The 12,929-nt window shown below is 36.2% G+C and overlaps 1 pseudogene; it reads right to left on the bottom strand.

Annotated features, from left to right (window-relative positions):
- Window positions 1–10,788: 10,788 nt before the first annotated feature.
- On the bottom strand, window positions 10,789–11,849 carry LOC139875011 (protein TRAUCO-like; annotated as a pseudogene).
- Between the last annotated feature and the right edge of the window lie 1,080 nt (window positions 11,850–12,929).

Here is a 12,929-nt window from a genome sequence, read left to right as displayed (position 1 = left end):
GTTATACAACGGCATAAACATTCCCCTTAGCACGGTAACGTTTAACTATTGGTTTTTGAACCGGTAGGCGCGAATATTAGATATGGATTCATAGGGTTTGACATCCCCACTCGGGCTAGTCGCGCTAGCATTTAACGAGTGTTTAATACTTCGAGGTCATACGCACTCACCAGGTGTACTTTTAGGGGGTGATATTTATATTTACGTTAAGTCTAGTTACCATGTGCCCACGGTTATACATATACTTTTCATACTGTTTTGTTATACTGAAATCTCGTGGCCTACCTTACGTTACTGTTACAACTTAAACTATAGCTCACCAACATTCGTGTTGACTTTTAAGCGTGTATTTCTCAGGTGCCTAGAGGTTTCTTGCTTCCGCTGTTAGATTTGATGTCATGCTGTTATTGAATTGCTGTTAAGGACCTGCTGTATTAGTTATCCGCTGCATTACTAGAGATGTCTCATTCATGGAACTTTTATTTTGCATTCGTAGTTTATGTTAATTTCAAACAATGGCTTTGTAACGACCTTAGGGTCAAATACTTATGTTTATGCTCCTATTCGTAGGATGCACGTTATCTTTTGTAAAACGCTATCTTTTTATGAATGCAAACTGGTTTTCAAACAGCATATAGTGTTTGACCGTGTGAAGATCCTGTTGTTGACGAATCGTACACGATGGTTTTGTACAGGGCGTCACAGTTGGTATCAGAGCATTGGTTGTAGGGAATTAGGTTGCATTAGTGAGTCTAGATCGGACCGAGTAGGATTCACTAATAGGACTAATCTACAACTTGCTCGTTTACCTGTTACTGCTTACTGCTGCATGCTATTATGTTGTATTATTGCATGTCACTGTTACTACTGCTGCATGCTACTGCTTACTTATACCGTCATATGATCTTGCTGCATGCTTACTCTTACTGCTATGTGAACTTACTGTATGCTGCTACTTATTCTCGTTACCGCATGCTACTTCCTGCTTTTGCATGTTACTTCTGTTTAGAACTATTTTCATTGTCATGATGTGTACTGCTGTAGACAATCTAGGCTGCTGTAGTTACTATGCCTGATTACGTGCTTGCTACCCGTCTGCTTTTCGCTGTACCGACTTGGAGAATTTATCTTTCCTAGTTCAGATGTTTTTCTGAACCCTTTCCCGCTCGTCTAACCCTAAGGATTAGTATTGTAATCCATCTGTTACTACTGTTCCACCGTTCCAGAGATCGAAACATTACTTCACGCAATCTAGAGGAGTACCCCTCGGATTACACGCTCACTAAAGTTGATCCCCAGGAGGAGACATGTGAGGACTTGTCGGAGTAACCGCACCCCGACCTCACCCTAATTAGCCACGTACAACGTATGAACATTAGAAGGATGTTCAGTTTCTGTAAGATGACTCGTATCCCGTACACTTTCATGACCGTCACCTATCTCTTTCATCCTTCATCGCTACTCGACGATCTAACGACACTTCTGTACTTAGGTCCCTAACACTCTTAGGCATTGGAGAAGTCGAGAAGGCATCTCCTTTCACAAGGTCAGAGTGTCATCTACTGATGCCCAGCCATACCCAAAGACTTGGGAGTCGCCTCAAAACATATCATATTACTACTTGCTACCCGACGCGAGACCCAGATTGAATTTCTAGAAAGGAACCTAACGACGTTACTTAAACCCGAACATTTTGAAGAAATTTCGGGACATCTAGGCATTGATGCATGATCAACGGAACCTACGCACCCAGACCGAGAAACCATGAGATTAATTATATAGAATTTGTTTTGAGATAGCATAGATAAAGCACCGTTAGATGAAATTGAGTAGAACTTGAAGTGATCACGTTACGTTGACCATATGGAGTGATATTGGAATGAACGTACGATTTAGTACAATATAATGACGCCAGGCCAGCGTAATTATATTGAAGTGAATCATGCAGAAGTCCCAATGTTACTATATAAGGAATATGAAGTGATTCAGAGAAAATCTTGGTAGGAACCACTTGAGTATACACATTATGGTCTATTAGAGGTAGGGAAAGAATAACCACGTAGCCCAGATACTGTACAAGAAGGGCCTTGATTGCAGAAATGATAACCCGAAAATTTGTTACAGATATAGACACTCTGGACACTTAAGGACAAAGTTCTTAAATAGGAAAAACTTTGGACTTACTTACTGCAGAGCAATCGTTATCTCAGCTATGGAGACTCGTATGGATCCTGATTTTTAGTTAGGGTACGTTTCGTCACGACGTTTTATTGTCTCAGAGTTGTTTAATACTAGAGCGATAGAAACCTTATATCTAAGAACCTTAGTGTTATGACTAATAAGCCATTAACAACCATGAGAGTTAAGTATTCTATAGGACAAGCTATTGGTAAGCTGGCAGAGATAGAAGAATGATATAAGGTAGTACCTTAAAATTAACAGGTGGGTCATTTGGAGATGACATCATGTCAACAAAACTTGGAAGTTTAAAGTAGTAGTGGAAAGGATTAGTTACCTACGCACAAGCGGATATTATTTGAGGAGAATGATAGAATTTTTCACGGTAGTATAATAAGATTTGGTTGGAATGAACCTTAAGATTAACCTAATACTCATCAAGTTAGAAAGCTTTGATGAAATAGTTTGAATGGACTAGATTTCAAGGATGAAAGCGAAAGTTATTTATAGTGAGAAGGTCATTCGTGTACCTCGCGAGAATGGTGAGTCGTTAATAGTTTACGGGGAGAGAAGTAGTCCGAAGCTGAACCTTATTAGTTGCATGACAACAACCCGAAATCCCACAATGGAAATAGGAAGGAATAACAATGGATTTTATCACGAAGCTACCGAAAACGGTAGGCGGTTAGGACACTATCTGGGTTATCATTGACCATCTCACCAAATCTACTCACTTTCTAGCCATGAAAGAAACCGATACAATGGATAAACTTACACGACGATACATAAAGGAAATTGTATCCCGTCACTTCGGCGATTCAAATTCTATCTTAAGGACTAGCCAGGAATCTTATTTGATACTCATTCTTACGCGACTCTGAATCCTAACTTATTCCGAGAGATTTCTTATTTGATGATAATCACACCATCATCCTTCTTACTTCGATATTAGTCATACCAGTTCAAAATTTTCCAAAATCAATGGGTGGTAAATTCTCCTCCTCATACTCTCCCATCCGTATCTCACTTATAAGCAACAACTTCACACTTAAGCATTTTTGGTCAAAGGACTTATGCCCTACTAATAGTCATCAACCACGTTTAAATTCAATAGTTTTTATTACCCCAAATATCACCCGAAATTTTTCAAAAATCTTTTACTCAATTCTCATCAATCTTTTTCCAACTTGTAACCTCCGAAATATGAAAATTTTGTTTGCCAAAAAAAAAAAAAATTCACACACTATGTTACGGTACGATCCTCTCAAAGTTTTATAAAAGTAAATTTATTTTATTTATCATTCGTGCAAAATTTTGAAATCGTATATAAAATAAAGCAAATGATTTCTTATTTTTGACAATTACATATGAAATTTTACTTTCACTTTTACAAACCAATTCTTTTATTCAAAAGATATTTTACCTAGAATAGTACATGTTGTACATAACTCTAGTTTTACTAAGAACTTCATTTATTTTCCTACAGTGTCACCTAAAACGATTTCTATAACAATTTTCGTTGCCTATTCGTATCCAATTCATCGTGACTACTTTACAACCGTCGAAATCGAGAGATTCATGTGTGTGTGTATGTGTTGAAGGCACTTACTGCCACATCATGCAGAGCCTTTGGGCATCCACTAACACTTAAACCATTCAGAATTATTGCAAGGATCTTATTTGCCACGCCTGTTGGAACGATGCTCTTTCTTAAATAACTCTAAGCCCTGACTTATTCCTAGGGATTCTCGTTTAGTGATATTAACACCATCAGTATTCCGACTTTAATGTTGGCCATAACCTGTTTGGGATTTTGCAAAGTCAAAGAGCGATTCACTTCTCATCCTCATGCTCTATCCTTCATACCTCACTTTTTAGCAACGGCTTCGCACGTGAACATTTTTGGCCCAAAGACTTATGTCATGATAATTTTCAAAACTACCTTTAGTTCAATTGTTTTCATTACTTAGTAACATGTCAACCGATGATTCAAAGATTTTTCACTCGATCTTTTTCAATTCGTAACCTCTGAAACATGAAAAACTATATTTATCAACATTTTTACACGTTGTTTATTTGTGCGGTCCTCACGAGATTTATGGGCACATGAAAGTAATAAAAAAAAATTTCCGTCACTTATGCGATTTATAAAATCATAAATAAATAAATAAATATATATATATATATATATATATATATATATATATATATATATATATATATATATATATATATATATAATTAAATTAATAAATTTACCTTACCTATTTTGGTTATTACCTACTAAGTTATACCTTCAAATTATTTAAAAATCGCTCCTTTATTGAGTTGTTTGACTTAAGTCAAATAGTTTTGTACAAAGTGGTACACGTTGTACATACTTCTGAATTTACTAAGAACTTCGTTCCGTTTATGTTGTCACATCAAATGTTTAAAGGTTTTCAAAACTTCCTTGGCCAATTTTACTAAAGGTTTTCATATTAGACTATACCATGTATGGATCACATATCTTCTCGCCCTCCGTTCGGGATGAAGCTTACTATTAAGATCTTTGTTAAAAATTCTTGAGCCGCTTTAGATGGCAGTTTTATAAAAATTGTTAAGAAGTCTTTGCGCTCACGAAATGTTCCTCTTAAGGTTAGACTTGGCAAAAACGCGGGCCGATAAATCAGTTTTCCGACGTACACTCAGTGGTCACCCTATCGTAGGAAAGGCATTAGGCGGGTTTCTACTTTCACCATTTCACGGCTAATCGCAATACTCTCGTAAACATCATCTCTATGAATCAGTATATTGAGGTACAAGAAATCATTTTTGAAGATTCTTCTCACTTGAGTAAACCATTCTTTATGATTTAGGGTTCACGTATCTTCTCATCCGCGCATCCCCTTAAGTATAAGGACGAATTCAAAACGAACCGCTCGGAGAGTTCACTCTCGTTCAAGGACCACACCTTTCGTGCGATTTTCTTTCAGAATTGTAGTGTAAGATACTTTAGGAATCTATGAATCTTGTTATCCTCTTGGAAGGGATTGCTTAAAACATCTACGACACTGATGTGGTTACTCTACGTATTCCTCCCTTCATTGGTTACAACTATATGTTGTTCTAGATTAATGTTTCTCCTAACTTCAACATGTAACTGAAAGGATAAAGTTACATTCTGAAACTGTGCTTTCATTCCATCTAAGGATAAGTTCACACGCAGTATGTTGTGATCGCCATGTTTTCCATTCTACCTGTCAGTATATATTGCGACATAAGCGCTCAATGTTTTAGATGAGTTTGGTAACATTCATGATGTATTTCATGCATCCGGCTTACTGAAGATGCCTGTAGGACTAAAAACATCATCTTTCCTTTTGTGGATATATATATTCAGACGACATACTCACGTTAATCAGAAACAAAATCAATTTGTTGATCTCTTAGGACAAGAGACTTAATTAATAGCATATACCTATTCTTACTTTTATACGGCCGAGTACCTTTCAAGGTAAATAGCTCACTTTTGAGCCCACGAATCTTTCGGAACTTTGATACGCTACTTCTTATTTAAATACGGTACCATTTTTAGTCACTCCTCAAATTTCGGGACGAAATTTCCATTAACAGGTGGGTAATGTAACGACCAGACTTTTTCGACTTGCTTTTATGCCTTGTATTTTTGCGAAACTGCGTATTTGTGCGTACTGTGTTATTTTATACTCTGGAATCTTGATATACGTGAATTACATCCATATATATATTAAAACGTGCCTTGGTGTATGTGGAATACTTAACTTGTTCACCGGATGCCTTTATAACAGTTAGTGTTACTTGACGTTTCGAATAAACTGCGGACTGCGCGCACGTTTGACTTTTGTCGTAAACGGAATATTGGGACTGCGAAATATTAATTATTATTTTATAATAATAATTACTTGGGCTTTTGGATGCTTAATTTTATTTACTTATTTACTAGATCACAATAGTTAGTCTTGTTGGACTTTCTAGCTTGTTGGACTTAAGCCCACCCTACTCTAGCTAGTGACCCAATTAATTAGCCCAAGTATTATTACTAGTGACCCATAATAATAAAATAAATAATAAATGAGTCATACTAGCAATTTGGATAAGGATTATCCATAATGTTACATGGGATTCTAGCATAAGGACATGCTTTAGACAACCACTAACCAAAAAGCAAAATGGTGTCTCCCCCCTCCCCTCTCAAAACCTACGGCCATATGGCCTTCCACCTCATCAATCCTTGTCAAATTTTGCTTATAAATACTAGCCATATTCCTCTCATTTTACACTTGCTTCCATTTGTATTTCACACACACTTATTCTCCTATCTTCTTTCTAGTCTTTCTCACTCTAAACGTGTAAGTATTTAATTTTTCTCCTTCTTCCTCTTCTTTCTATTTCGTGTACATCATCATCATTAAAGGTCTTGCTTTTTAGCTTTGATCTAGATTATATCTTGTAAGATTCAAACTTGAATTTGAATCCTTCAAGAACATGGAAGATTCAAGCTTTCTAGCTTTGAATCTTCACCAACTTTGTAGATCTAGACTTGTTATACTTTAATCTTGTTATTTTGTTGAAAAGATTCAAACTTGTGTTTGTAATCTTCATGTAACTTAAAGATCCAAGCTTTATGCTTCAAGATCTTCAAGAACAATCAAGATTCAAGCTTTCTAGCTTGAATCTCCATATCTTTTTGTTGGATCTAAGTTTTCTAACTTATGATCATGTTATTTTGTTAAAAAGATTCAAACTTGTGTTTGTTATCTTCATGTAACTTAAAGATCCAAGCTTTATGCTTCAAGATCTTCAAGAACAACAAAGGTTCAAGCTTTCTAGCTTTGCAACCTTGTAACTTGTGTGAAAAGGATCCAAGTTCTCTAGCTTAGGGTTCCATCACCTCATTTGACTTAGATTGTGCTTATACTTGGTTGATTGATATAAAGTTTGTAGCTTTAGTTGTAAATGTGACTTGAAATGGTGTTAAGACTAAGGATATGACGTAACCTTGGTTCATCATCCATCTAAGACTCATAAATGAGTTGTGTTCTTACTTGGTATTAACATATTGTGTATTGATGGTGGAATCTTAGTCAAGGTGATGCTAACACATCAACGAGTTGTACACTTGAAGCTACAAGCATCAAGGATGAGAACCGTGATGAGCATCAAGCACCAAGAACCCCACCGGAGCACTTGTCCACTGATTTTCGTATCTGATCAGGCCACCTGGGCTACTGGAAGGTTGATTTTCAGTTAGTTCGGTTCGAGTAGATGATTTTCCGTTTAGGCCTCGTCTTAATCCGAGTTACGGTTTAGGATTTATGGCCCTCCGAGTGTCACTACACCCTATTAACGTTGTGCTGAAATTTCTGACCTACTCGCACTTAAACCGTCGCCACGGTCAAACGAAGACGAGTTAGGTTCTGAAAATTGGTCAGCTGTTAGGAGACTCATATGCGGAGCCATAGCCACTGACTATGCGTCTTTTCGATTTACGTAGAGGTCATAGCAGCTGACTGAAGTCAGCCTATTGTTTCGATCTCTATTCTTGTCAAACTTGCTTAACTTTTATGATGATGAACGATGATGATGATGACACTTAAACTTATTTTATGCACTATTAGAACTTATAAGGACAACCTACTGACCTAGTAACCTTTGTTTAGGTTGACGACCTTTCGGACCGACTTACTACTTGCGTACTTTCATTACCGACTTTACCGCTTTTATCACTGCGAGTTATAGCATCCCTTTTTACTTTAACTATTTTGGGACTGAGAATACATGCGCTTTCTACGTTTTACATACTAGGCATGAGTACTTAAACTTTATATGTGTGTGGGTTATACAACGGCATAAACATTCCCCTTAGCACGGTAACGTTTAACTATTGGTTTTTGAACCGGTAGGCGCGAATATTAGATATGGATCCATAGGGTTTGACATCCCCACTCGGGCTAGTCGCGCTAGCATTTAACGGGTGTTTAATACTTCGAGGTCATACGCACTCGCCAGGTGTACTTTTAGGGGATGATATTTATATTTACGTTAAACCTAGTTACCATGTGCCCACGGTTATACATATACTTTTCATACTGTTTTGTTATACTGAAATCTCGTGGCCTACCTTACGTTACTGTTACAACTTAAACTATAGCTCACCAACATTCGTGGTGACTTTTAAGCGTGTATTTCTCAGGTGCCTAGAGGTTTCTTGCTTCCGCTGTTAGATTTGCTGTCATGCTGTTATTGAATTGCTGTTAAGGACCTGTTGTATTAGTTATCCGCTGCATTACTAGAGATGTCTCATTCATGGAACTTTTCTTTTGCATTCGTAGTTTATGTTAATTTCAAACAATGGCTTTGTAACGACCTTAGGGTCAAATACTTATGTTTATGCTCCTATTCGTAGGATGCACGTTATCTTTTGTAAAACGCTATCTTTTTATGAATGCAAACTGGTTTTCAAACAGCATATAGTGTTTGACCGTGTGAAGATCCTGTTGTTGACGAATCGTACACGATGGTTTTGTACGGGGCGTCACATAGGGTCAATTACTTTGTCGCTGTTGTGTTACAGTACTGTAATTTGGCTTTTACTCCTGCTTGTTTGCTCAAGTTGATCCTACCTTGGCGAATCTCGTTAGATGAAGGCTTTTTCCTGAAAAAATATTAACCATTTGTATACCTCCTTATTTCTTTTGTATAGCTTTGTTTGTTTAGTTTCATGTTCGATATGATTTATAATCGGGTCTAGTTTAGGCATTTTCTGGATTTTGTATATGGTCTTCGGTCCCTCCATTGTTTCTTGACAGAATTACGCTCGTCGTCCCTGAACTTGTATCCAGCCTTCTCAGGTCATCCTTAAACTTTTTTTTTTTTGCTGGCGTCGTCCCTGAACATGTACTTTGTAACTCAGGTCGTCCATCCGTCCATTTCGCGTTTAATTTTTCCGTTAAATTGAAACATGTGCATATCACGTGAGGGTAAAACGGTCTTTTTCTAGTTTGTCCTTATTCATTTATTATCTAATCTTTGCTCTTATCCTTTAGAACACCCACTTCCACATTTATACAACACCCACAAATCTAAATAGATTCACAACCTCCACATGAAAACCCATGATCGGAATCGCACTTATATAAAAAAACTGGATCTCGAAACGTATAACTGGCGGTGGTTGTGATGCGGTGGTGAAAACCCTCAGATCTGAACAAAACTTCTTCGAGCCTGACAGCCTGCTATGGTTTTGATTTCTTTGCATTCTCAGATCTGGGTTTTATTCAATCTCAAATCTGGGTTTTAAATTTCACTTCATGTACGTATCATATACACCACTCAAGAAACTAAATCAAGAAAGCTTTCATTAGATTTAAGTCGAAAGCTTCTTTTAGTTATTTACGTTTATGATAAGAAATACAAGAAAGAAATAAAATCATACTTTGGTGGTGTTGGGAAGTAAGTTGCGAAGCTTGTAAGACGATTATTGATATGAGTTTACAACTGTGAGCGTAAGTTTTAACGATGTAAACATTTTAAATGGGTTTTGCCTTTAATCATGATGGAGACTAATACAATATTAATGATATATAAATTTTTGAATGGGTTTGATTGATTTTTTTTTTTTTTTTACAAATTGCTTAAAGTTTTGATTTAGTTTTTTATTTTAATTCAGATTTAGATAGATTAGATTATATTAAAATTAGAATGATTTGATTTTGGTTTGAAAGTATTTAATTTGGTTAAAGGTTTTGTTGAAGATGAAGTTAAGAGGGGACATCAAAAATTGATGGAAAAGACTAAAATATCCTCACATGTCTGGCACATGGGATGAGATGACAGAAACATTGGACGGAATATAGACGGAGGGACGACCAGGGTTACAAAGTACAAGTTCAGGGACGACGCCAGGAAAAAAAAAGTTTAAGGATGACTTGAGAAGGCTGAATACAAGTTCAGGGACGATGAACGTAATTTTGTCTTGTTTCTTGTTCGATTAATAATATGTTGGCTTTTCAAAAAAAAAAAAAAAAAAAAGAAAAAAAAAAGAACTGATTAACCAAAATTTGGAGGAATAACATTGTCGAGATATAACCATTTTCTCCCTCTTAGTTTGATTTGAGATGTTCACATAATGTCACACCTTATACTCCTCCCACACATCACTAAGTAAAAAATGTAATATAAATAAAATTCCTGATTAAAAAATAAATATACTCTCCTAGTCTCCTGGTAATAGTACCCTTTTTATCATTAACAAAATTTTAACTTCAGTTAAGCAATTATGATTTACACAATTTAAGAAGATAATTATACATAAACATACCAGTACAGCTTGTAACCCATGTATCACGCATAGCTCAATCAAGCTTGGTGACAACTAAAAAAGTTAATCATGTAATGATGAAATGTTGCCAATTCGAAGCATGTAATGATGCAAGAATCATAACAAGCACAAGCTAATATGCTAATTGCCAAGAGACTTGGTTGTGATAACAATAGACAAAAAGCCTACATAAAATTTCAAGAACACGAGAAAAGGTTTTCTAACCTCAACCAAATCAATAAATAGCATGACATCAACATATACCCAAATCAAAAGAAGCACAAAGGTCCAAATAGCTCAATTAGACAACGGTAAGCAGATAAACAGTCACAAACCTGGCACAACTTTTGACCCTTATACATAACCAACTGTGGTTGTTTCGGTGCATACTCATTCCCATCTGGCAAATTAATATAAAAACCAATTACATCACCTTCAACATATCCTTCATCTCCATATTTCTCCCTCAATGCTTTATGAACTTTACTCCCATCAATATCTCTATAACCATAACTATTTCCATCGTAACCCACTGGCGCCTGCAAATCGCCCTTCTCAGTCGACTACCCAAGTCTAGTATGGCCAGTATCACCTAAACTCACAACCTTAATTTCAAAATACCAAGCTCCATCCATCACACCTCTAGTAGCCCTAACCATTCTATACCCTTTACAGCTCACAGCACGTAACCTATCTTCACTCAATTCCACTTTCTCCGTCTTATAAACCTTTGATAAACAAATTTTCATATCTGCAAAATCATCATTCTTATCAGCGTACCTATGAATTGGCGCAATTAAAACAGAATCCTCTGTTTGAGCAGTAGCAGTTGTAGATTTACTCTTACTCTTCTTCTTACTGTTAGTTGATTTCTTAACAGACGTCTTTTCAATCGCCGGACCTATTGGTGTAACCGGTGTTGCTGCAGCTACATCAACAGACATTTCCTCTTCTTCCGGTTCTGGTACAAGTGACGATATGCTTTTGATTTTTTTGGCTACTGGCTCGTCGTTATCCTCCAGATCGTCTTCGGATAATATGATAATTTAGGTGAGCGTTTAGGGTTTGGTTCAATGTCTGAGAGGTCTTCAGATTGAATTGGATCATCTTTGGTGCCGGAATCTGTGTCAGGGGTAGCTGAGGTAGTAGATGTGGTGGTAATTGTAATGGTTGTGTTGATTGGAATGGGTAGGGTTTCGTCAACGGTTGTGGTGGTGGTGGCGACTTCAGGTTTTGGATCTTCCATTGGTGAATTGATGTCGGAGGTGGTGGTGTTGGTAAAATTATCGTCGTCTTGATCGTCCTTGTAGGTTGCTTGAAGGTCATCCATGGCGTATTTGGCGGGAAAATAAAAGGATGAAAGCGCTAGGGTATGAATTACTACGAAGGGGACAACACCGAGTAGTGTGAGGGGCGTCTATTTTTGCTTGGGCAGTGAGAAAAAAAAAAAAAACGTATCTTCCAAAGTTTATTTTTGAGGATAAATAAATGAAAGAAAGTACAAAGAAAATAAAAATATTGGTTGTTCATTATTAATATTAATATTATTTTTTTCAAAGACAATAATTTTAATATTTAATAATTTAATAATAATAATAATAATAATAACAATAATAATAATAATAATAATAATTAGCAAATTGCTATACATTACAATGATTAAGACCAACCAAAGTGGCGTAACACTCCTACCATGACAATTAAAACTCGATATAAATCAATGTACCAACACGATTATCCTAAACCTTCCACTCCTCCGACATGACTCATCCCTGAAAACTACAATCACTCGAAACATCTAAAATGAGATAGAATGAATTTCTAATAGTTAAGTTCAACGATACAGAGAATAAGAACTATATATAACCCATATATGGAATGAATTTCCTACTACAATTCTAATTGTAATCAAATACTAATTGTAATCAAATACTATTTTAAGATACTTGGCAGATAGTAATAGCTAAACACTTGATAAAGCTAAACACGTGATATACATTAAATCTCAACACCCCTTTCAAGCTGGAATATGAAGATCACGAACACCCAACTTGGCACGCAAGAATTCAAAACGATCAGATCCCACCTATTTTGTGATTATATCAGCAGGTTGCAACTGTGTTTTAATCTGAATAGGTTTGATCTCACCACTATTAGCTCTTTCACGAACAAAATAGCAATCCATTTTAACATGTTTTGTACGCTCATGGTAAACTGGGTTCACAGTTATATTGTCTTGCTGCCTCGTTGTCACATTGAAGAATTATGCATAATCAAACACCACAATATGGATTTTATTGATTAACACTCCAAATCCAAACCAAGATTACACAGATAACCGAATGAAGAGAAAATAAGATGAAGTAAATAATAAGAACAGACAAAATTAGTGAATATCAACAAGATAAAC

The sequence above is a fragment of the Rutidosis leptorrhynchoides genome, chromosome 11 (genome assembly GCF_046630445.1).
Source record: "Rutidosis leptorrhynchoides isolate AG116_Rl617_1_P2 chromosome 11, CSIRO_AGI_Rlap_v1, whole genome shotgun sequence".
NCBI classification, from domain to species: domain Eukaryota; kingdom Viridiplantae; phylum Streptophyta; class Magnoliopsida; order Asterales; family Asteraceae; genus Rutidosis; species Rutidosis leptorrhynchoides.
The sequence above is the reverse complement of the archived record's forward strand: the minus strand, read 5'-3'. Positions and strand labels throughout refer to the sequence as shown.